This window comes from Gordionus sp. m RMFG-2023, chromosome 1 (assembly GCF_954871325.1).
Source record: "Gordionus sp. m RMFG-2023 chromosome 1, tfGorSpeb1-WG-v2, whole genome shotgun sequence".
NCBI lineage: Eukaryota > Metazoa > Nematomorpha > Gordioida > Chordodea > Parachordodidae > Gordionus > Gordionus sp. m RMFG-2023.
The window spans coordinates 83,772,240-83,780,546 of record NC_088775.1 but is presented as its reverse complement, the minus strand read 5'-3'; positions in this window follow the sequence as shown (position 1 = coordinate 83,780,546).

Below are 8,307 nucleotides of genomic sequence, written 5' to 3'. Positions count from 1 at the left end.
TTTGTATAAAAAACAATTGTAATAGTAGCTTAAAAACGATTAAACCAATCCTGCTATCGCTTCAGATTGGAAAGAGGGGGGGGGGTGGGTTAAAAATATATATCAATTTGAAGAAAAGCTGAAATAAATTATGTGCGTTAATGCTTGGCGAATTTTCAACAGCGGGCGCCTGTAAATTTAGCCATTTTTTTTAAAGTTATTACTTAACTATATTAGGAGTAAGAATATTAATTTGAATAAAATACCCGATGTATTGAATTTCGTACAAATTAAATAAGAAGCATTATTTATTGTAGGAAAATAAATATATAAATCACTTTTCTCCGAAATTTTAAAATGCATTTGACATTGGTTTCATCATACGATACACAGAAGCCACCTAAAAAACCTTTAATTACCTAAGGGTTGAACATATTATCCTAGAAATATATTAATCATCTATATATGTTCATTAAATATAAATTGTGATAATGAAAGAGCCTAAAACAGTATGACGAGATCAGTTAAATACAAAGTTCGTCTCATGGTCTTTTCTTTTAGGAAGCTGCACCTGGGATCACTTAAACCCTATTTATCGGGGCGGTTACGCCTCATGGCCGTTTATTTCTCTCCTAATTTTCTTCCTAATTTTATAATAAAATATAATTTCATTTATTGGTAACCCTGAATTTTATTAAAGTTGGCGAATTTCGCTCAGACTTGAGGTGCCTGTCTATGAAAATTATAGCTAAGATGTGCACTTAACCTCGAGGCTGACATCATTGATCAGCAACCCGTCTTAGCTTCTGAATAGGTTTAAAGGGAACCCAGAAAATCTAGCATGAAGGTTAACTTGGGAAAAATTTATTTCAGGCTGAGACGAACACCTTGTACAAAATATTTTTACTGTCAAATTTATGTCTTATTATATCATAAAATTTTTTTACTGATCCAACTAGGTAATTTGTGCAAAGATTTTTCACCGACCGGGCCTGAAGAAGCAAATTTACGAGACAGACTGAAAAACATTTTCAAAAATCTTCCCTTGCTGGGTTAGGTCAAACAGTGCTGAATATCAATATTTTTATACATTATAATTTATAATTTTCTTTTTAAGTTATATTAGTTTTCATTAGTTGAAGAGTCTGTTCATTAAAGATAATTTTTTTTATCTGTCAATCAAAATCTAGCATATATTGTGTTAAAGATTAGGAATGATTATTTAGAGCCCATTTCTTTATATAGGATAAAAATAAACAGTATTAATTTATACATGTAAATTTATTATAAAGAAACAACTATAAAAGATATTTTTCATCAAAAACTAAGAAACCCTAATTAGTGTTGCTAATAAACCCGATTTGAGGAGCCAATTTTCAGAAATTGGATCCAAGATTTCATTATTAGATGTCCAAACTTTTGTGTCATCTATAGGTAAAATCTGCAGGCTAATATTTTCCTGAATAAAATATTGAGTCAGCTGCTTTTAAAAACGGCTCAAATTGAACCTTTAATAACACTACCACTAACAAATAAATTTGTAATTAATAGTAGCCTTGATATCATTAATAATAATCACATTCAATTATATAATTCCTTAACATTATGAATGAGACTTTAGTATATCATCAAATTATATTATAGCATTTTTTTCTTTTTTAGGACCCAGTAACTTGTTATAAAAATAATAACTATGACCATTTCCTGGTTCCTTACTTTTTATTCTGTTTTAGCGGAAGCTATATAGACGGCTAATCAAATTAATAAGGCGAGTCAGAACCAATGATGTATTTATACTACTAGGTTGGTGATTCATTAATTACTAGTGTACATGCATAGGCTTCAGTTGTAACGATACTTTGTGGTTTGAACGTTGACTGATTGCCTTATTTATCATTAATGCACATAATGTCATTTAAGCGACGTACCACAAAATAGTGCCATAGCTGATTCCTATGCATGGAAACTTTTAAATTTATTTAATGAATGAATTGTCAATCTATTAGTTTATATATATCATTGGTCAGGACACGGCCTATATTACTAAAAAATGAGACTATGTGACTTAAGAAAGTTAAATATCATAATTAATTAATACTTTATTTATTAAACATGAATTTTAATTATCATATATAATACAAAGGCCATTTTTTAGAATGAATTTCTATACCGATAATAAACGAATAAATTTCAAGCTTAAAGCTAAAAGAAAGAGAAGAAACAAGCCGTTTTAAAGGCTGTGCCCAAAACATCAAAATATTAAATTTACAAACTTAGGTGACTTTAATAAAAATAAATAAATAAGTTATTTTAAATATTAAAATAAAAATATGTCCAAAACATACTTCTGAAATTTTTTTAAAATACTGAAAATGATTTTACATACGATTTTCATTAAAAATTTTAAAATTTGCGATAGTTTTGAAACTTTTCGATTTTTTTAAAAATGGTTTTGGATACAAACTAATGAAAATTTTTCATGATAAATTATTTAATAACAAATATAATTATATTGATTTGTACATTATATAAATTTATATATCATCATAATATATTTAGAGAGAATTAAGAGTAGAAAGGTCCTGAACAAAAAAACCTGAAAAAAGGGGAACATTTTTTTTAAATTACCTCCCTTTTAAGAGCATTTAAACAAATTTCTAAAATTGGGGTATTAGATCCGGTGTTTTTGCTGACTCTGGGTATTATTTGCACAATGTTTTTTTGATTGGGGCAAATCTTGCCTGGGTTTTCCAGGAAATTTCTATCTGCTATTCATTTAGTATGAGATGTGAAAATCATGATGGATCAAGGATATATGACGGCTTACCACAAAACCTAGCTAAAGCAATAGTGGTCGAAATCTTTTAATTACATGGTGTCGATACATATCGTTGAACGTAAAGTTAATAAAGAAGGTGCAACATATGTAAATGAATTCCATTATAATGAAAATCGTTTGCCATATCATAAGATTTTTGTATCTTCGCCTGAGCAACAAAGTATCGATCAGGATTTGATAAATCGAGGTGGGCAAAAGGAGCACAACGAATTCTATGCTAAGAATTAACATAGTCTTTAAATTTTGATTTTTCTCTTTCAACTTTCGTTTGTAACGTGGTGAATCGCTACACATTCTTCCTTCACCCTTTGATCCTAATTCTTCGTTGTAGTTTTTGCCATCAGTAATAACCCCTGCTTGAGTAATAGAGTAATCTTTACGCGAGTCGATGGTTATTGTGTTTTCATAATCAATTTTAAGCATTATCTTATTAGTCCTCCTTAAAATCATCATCTTAAATACGATTATAGCGATGAAAGGGAATATTTTTGTAAACAACTCTCTGCTAATTTGATATGTAAACCAGAGTTCCTTTATAATGGGTTTATCTACCTGATTGTTAATGTAGGTGTAAAAAACGACTTTCTTCGACAGATTTACTGAGAATTGCGAATCGTAAAACGTTGTTATATGGCTGCGGTTCTCGATATTTGATTTGTAGGGGCAAATGGTGACGGCTATTATTTTTAACCAATTAAAGGTTGGAATGCACCACACAACCGCATATGCAAAACAAATCACAATTATTATTCGTAAGCGTTTAATGGTGAAAAATTTTTTATAAGAAAATGGATAATTCATAGCTATCATTTGATTCAGGAATAATAATACGTATATCATAAATCCGAGAATTTTGAAAGGGTTAGTAGTCGGAAAATGAATTTTTGTCATATAAAAATTCCACCCATAATCATCTATCCAACTAGAACTGAAAGATAAATGTTGGTTAAGGTCGGTGTAAATTCTGATTGCCCGACCGAGCTCAAAGACTTCCAATAACCTGATTCCCAAAGCCCTAAAAACGTTGAAGAGATTTACTGCAAAAAACCATTTTAACAAATATTGATTTATATTGGAAGAACGACGTTTTCTTTTTACTAGTTTAGAAACTGTATAGTTTAACGAGTGACAAGGCGAATTATCGCATGCTTCAATATGGGATAACGGTCCCTGGTTAGAGGCCTTAGTTATTACCTGGTTAAAGTTTTTAAATGAATTTCTTGAATGATACTTATTTGTGGGAGATGCGGCTATCAAACCCAGTGTGTTTCCTATGACACCCATTATAAAGAGAATCGAACCACCGTATTTGTAAAGGTTAATATACAACGTGTTAAAATCGAATATATCGAAAAGGTTAGTGCAGTTTAGCTTTGATGAGTTCATGATTCGATTGATTAGACAAAATAATTTAGATTTAAAATGTCTATTATCGTCTTTGATGAATAAAATATATCAAGTTTTATAGTTCAAAACAAAATCGAGTTAGCTTATAAATTGATTAATATTATTATTTAGGATCTTAAAGAAATTGAAGAATTATATTGAATCATTGATTTTCTTTAAATTTCTGAACTAATTATAATAAATACTTTATCTATCATGCATAGCAGTTAAAGTTAACTTGTATTAAAATAATGATTAATATTTTTTTGAAAACCATTTCATTGAAAAGTTTCTTTATAATAAAATTTATGGATTTTCTAATACCGTTTTTGGAAGGCTGAGAATTTTTTTTGCTTGTTTTTCTAATTATATATTTTTTAATTTATAATTAGATTAATCTTTTTTCGAATAGGAAAAAAAATGAATATACTTTTTGATTTTTTGGCAGTAACTTTAGCATACCCAACCACCACCCCCCCCTTCTCATGGGGGCACAAATTTTTTTTTCTTTTAAATACTGAATATTTTTTCTGCTGATAATTTTAAAATGACCTTTGAGACTTTGTGCGTCAACTACTCTCCAGTAAAGTTACAGCCAATCAGTATACAAAGTGTTATTTAAAAATTTTATTTGAGAAAAAAATAATCTTTCTTTCAGAATCTGTGTAAAATTTTGCTTGGAACTTCTCCCCAAGGGGATCAAAAAAAAAATTTTTTTTCCCATAATTTTCAGAAAACTCTTCAAATTTTTAGGGGGTTTGAGCCCCTGTGCGCCCCTCCTCTACTGACCCTGTTTTCATTGTTAGCGCGAATTCGCGGCGAAGTATACAAAATATGATATAATTATAATATTTATACATTCATTTTTTTATACTCTGCCAAGAATTCGCACTAACTGCGAACGCGGGGTGAAGCTACTGCATAAATGATTTGATTCCTCTTGGGTGGTAAGTTTGGGGTTGTGTGAATTAGTTCCGATTGACTTGAGGGGGCGATTTCGAATTATCAGGGTTTACAAAGAATCTAATAGCGGCCCCTAACCTTCAAGATCAATTTTACAGATTTTTTCCCCACTTACTCATATCTCTTTGTAAACTGCACAAATATAAAAAATATAATTTCAATAAAAAAAATAGTAAATAATTTTTAAAAAAGAATTTAAAAGTTTCTTATTTTATCCCGCTTTTCATATCATACTTATAATTTGAATTTATATAATCAATTTTAACCGGAGTTTGGAAAAGAATCAAACTGGGTAAAATCCAGGAACCAAACCTAGATCCTCATTTTAACTTTTCCGGAATGAAGCCAGGATTTCTTTTAAGATATTTGAAATCCGGAATCCTTTTTTAGCTCAGGTTCCAAACTCTAATTTTAAAACTATTGTGATCTTTTCAAAATTCTATCAATTTTTGAATATAATTGTATATATATTATGCGTGTGCTACTAATAAATATGGCAATGTAATTGTTAGATTAATGTTATTAAACCTCGATTTGAGCCGTTTTTTATAAACGGTTTACTCTATATTTTAGCCAGAAAAATATTGTTTGAGCCTCGAGATTTCGCTAATAGATGTTTAAACCTTTGTGCCACTTAAAGCCAAAATCTTCAGACTTGCGTAATATTTTTATGGCTAAGATATTGAGCTAGCTAAAAATCGGCTCAAATCGAGCCCGTTTAACAAAACTAGTTTAGATACGCGAATTCAGTCGGCAGCGACTCATAAAAATGTCTACTGGGGAAGGGAAGGTACACAAATATTTGGAAAAAAATGATAAAATTTTGTTAATCATAAAAAAATTGGAATAGTGGTTTTTACGTGATAAGTGATATTAAGCGCCTAGCCCTAAACGCCATATATATAATAGAGTCTATACAACAGAGCAACTCTTGGTTCTCTCATGAAAAGCCCATCAGACTGGAATAATTGAATAATTAAGAGGACCATCCACGTATTTTAGGCAGGCCGCAGTTACCTATGCGCGCAAGAGGCAAAGCTACTTATTTAAATGCCCATGGGAAATAAAAGAGGAGGTAAAAGCCCATGCCAGATTAAGTAAAAATTTGATTATTGGAAGGTATGTTGGCTATGTTAATTTTACTTTTATTTAGCATTGTGAGAAACCTAGAAATAAACATATAATTAAATAAAATAAGAAATACCAGTACAAATACAATCACTTATCAATAAAACTAGTCTTTAAATCCAACTTAGAACAAAATCAACCATCCCATATTCAATATTCATGATTGCAATTCTCATTTTTTAAAAATAAGTTTTGCACATGTTTTTACTTGCACAAATTATCATATGAAACTTTTGATGCATTACATGAATCAATGTTGTTAAATAATCAACATATGCTTTTAATAGATATACTCAAGCGGTATAAATAAAAATGAAAATTCGAAAGAAGTTATTAATTTTAATTTTGTATTTTTTAAAAAATGGGACGGCGATTTTTAATATTCTGATTGGCTTAATAATCAGGACGGGCCTAAATTTATTAAAAATTGACTTTTCTTATTTTATGATATTGTATATTTTATAAGTTTAAATTAATTAAAAAACATATTATAATAAATAAGGAGACAAACGAACAAATCAAATTAAATGGGTGAGTAAATATTTTAAAATAATTGGCAGGCGAAACCTGACAGTTTTTTTTATTAAAAAATCTATTCTAATTTTTACTAAAATTGAATAGAAAAGCTTTAACATTATAGAAAAATTGGAAATTTAATATTCGCATGTATTTTAATTTAATATCTGACTAGACAAATATTAAATAAATATGGCTGCCCAGCACCAAATTTGAAAAAGCTAGGGCTTCGCCCTATAAAGGACTCCAGCCGTGAGTGTGGGGCCTGAGAATAACAAATGGCGATGAATCAGAAATGAGAGACGAATTACAAATAGGGGTGGATAACAAATGGTGATGGATCTAGATCAAGAGTTCAAAAATAAGGTAATTTTGCCCTGAGGGTTGGCAAATTTAAAAAAATATTTATACTATTCATGATATTATATCTCAATATATAAGTGTAATATAAGTATCTATTTTTAGGAAGTTAACTGAAATCTATTCTATTTTTTTTAACTACTATTATTAGTGTTGTTAAAAAGCCCGATTTGGGCCGATTTTTAAAAATGGCGAAATTAAGATTTTAGCCGTAATATTATTATGTTAGTCAGGAGATTTTTCTCATAAATGATAGAAAACTTTAGACCTCTATTTGTCAAATCTTGAGGCTTACATAATATTATAATTGGCTAAATTCTTAATAGGGCCGTAAAATTGACCCAATTTGGGGTTTTTCACAAGCACTAAACATGCGAAATAATTATGAATAATGCTTGGAATACCGATTCACAAAAAAGGTAGGAATCAGAATTAATAGCCCATGAAATTTTCTTTAAACAATGATAATATTATTAAAATCTTTTGTATAGATTATAATTTTCTCAATTTATCAAATACTTAAACATTTTCAATTTTTATAAGTCGATTATACATAATTGCAAAATTATTAAATCATTTTTATTAAAAATGCTTTCGACAACTTCCATAACAAAAGGACGTGAAATTTCTAAGCCCACAAAACAAAACTATAACTTTTTCTAAAATATGTATATTGACACAATATCCACAATTATAATTGACAGATACAAACCGCTCCCTCCCCCCCATTTTTTAGAAACCATTCTAGGGCAAAGTTATAATTCACGCATAAGTATAATTAATCTAAGTAAATGTCTGCATAAATTCAAATATATAATCCAAAAAAATACCAAAATTATTTATTTTTTGAAATTCCTTTTTCTGTTCCAAGAGGCTTCATTCTCGTCTTTTAATTTCCATGGTAGCTGTTTTATTGTAGTTGGTAATCCTTTTATCATACTGGGTTTTCGTCATTACATATTTGATAGTTAGTCATAATTATCATTTTATATTAGGCTTGTTGTCATTAATACAGCATTGTTTTTGTTGATTGGACAGAAAATTTAAGTAACTCAGTCTGTAAAATGTGTTTTTCCGTCAAATTATTTCCCAATCTATTTTTCTTTATTACATTTTATCATGAAACAATTCTCCCT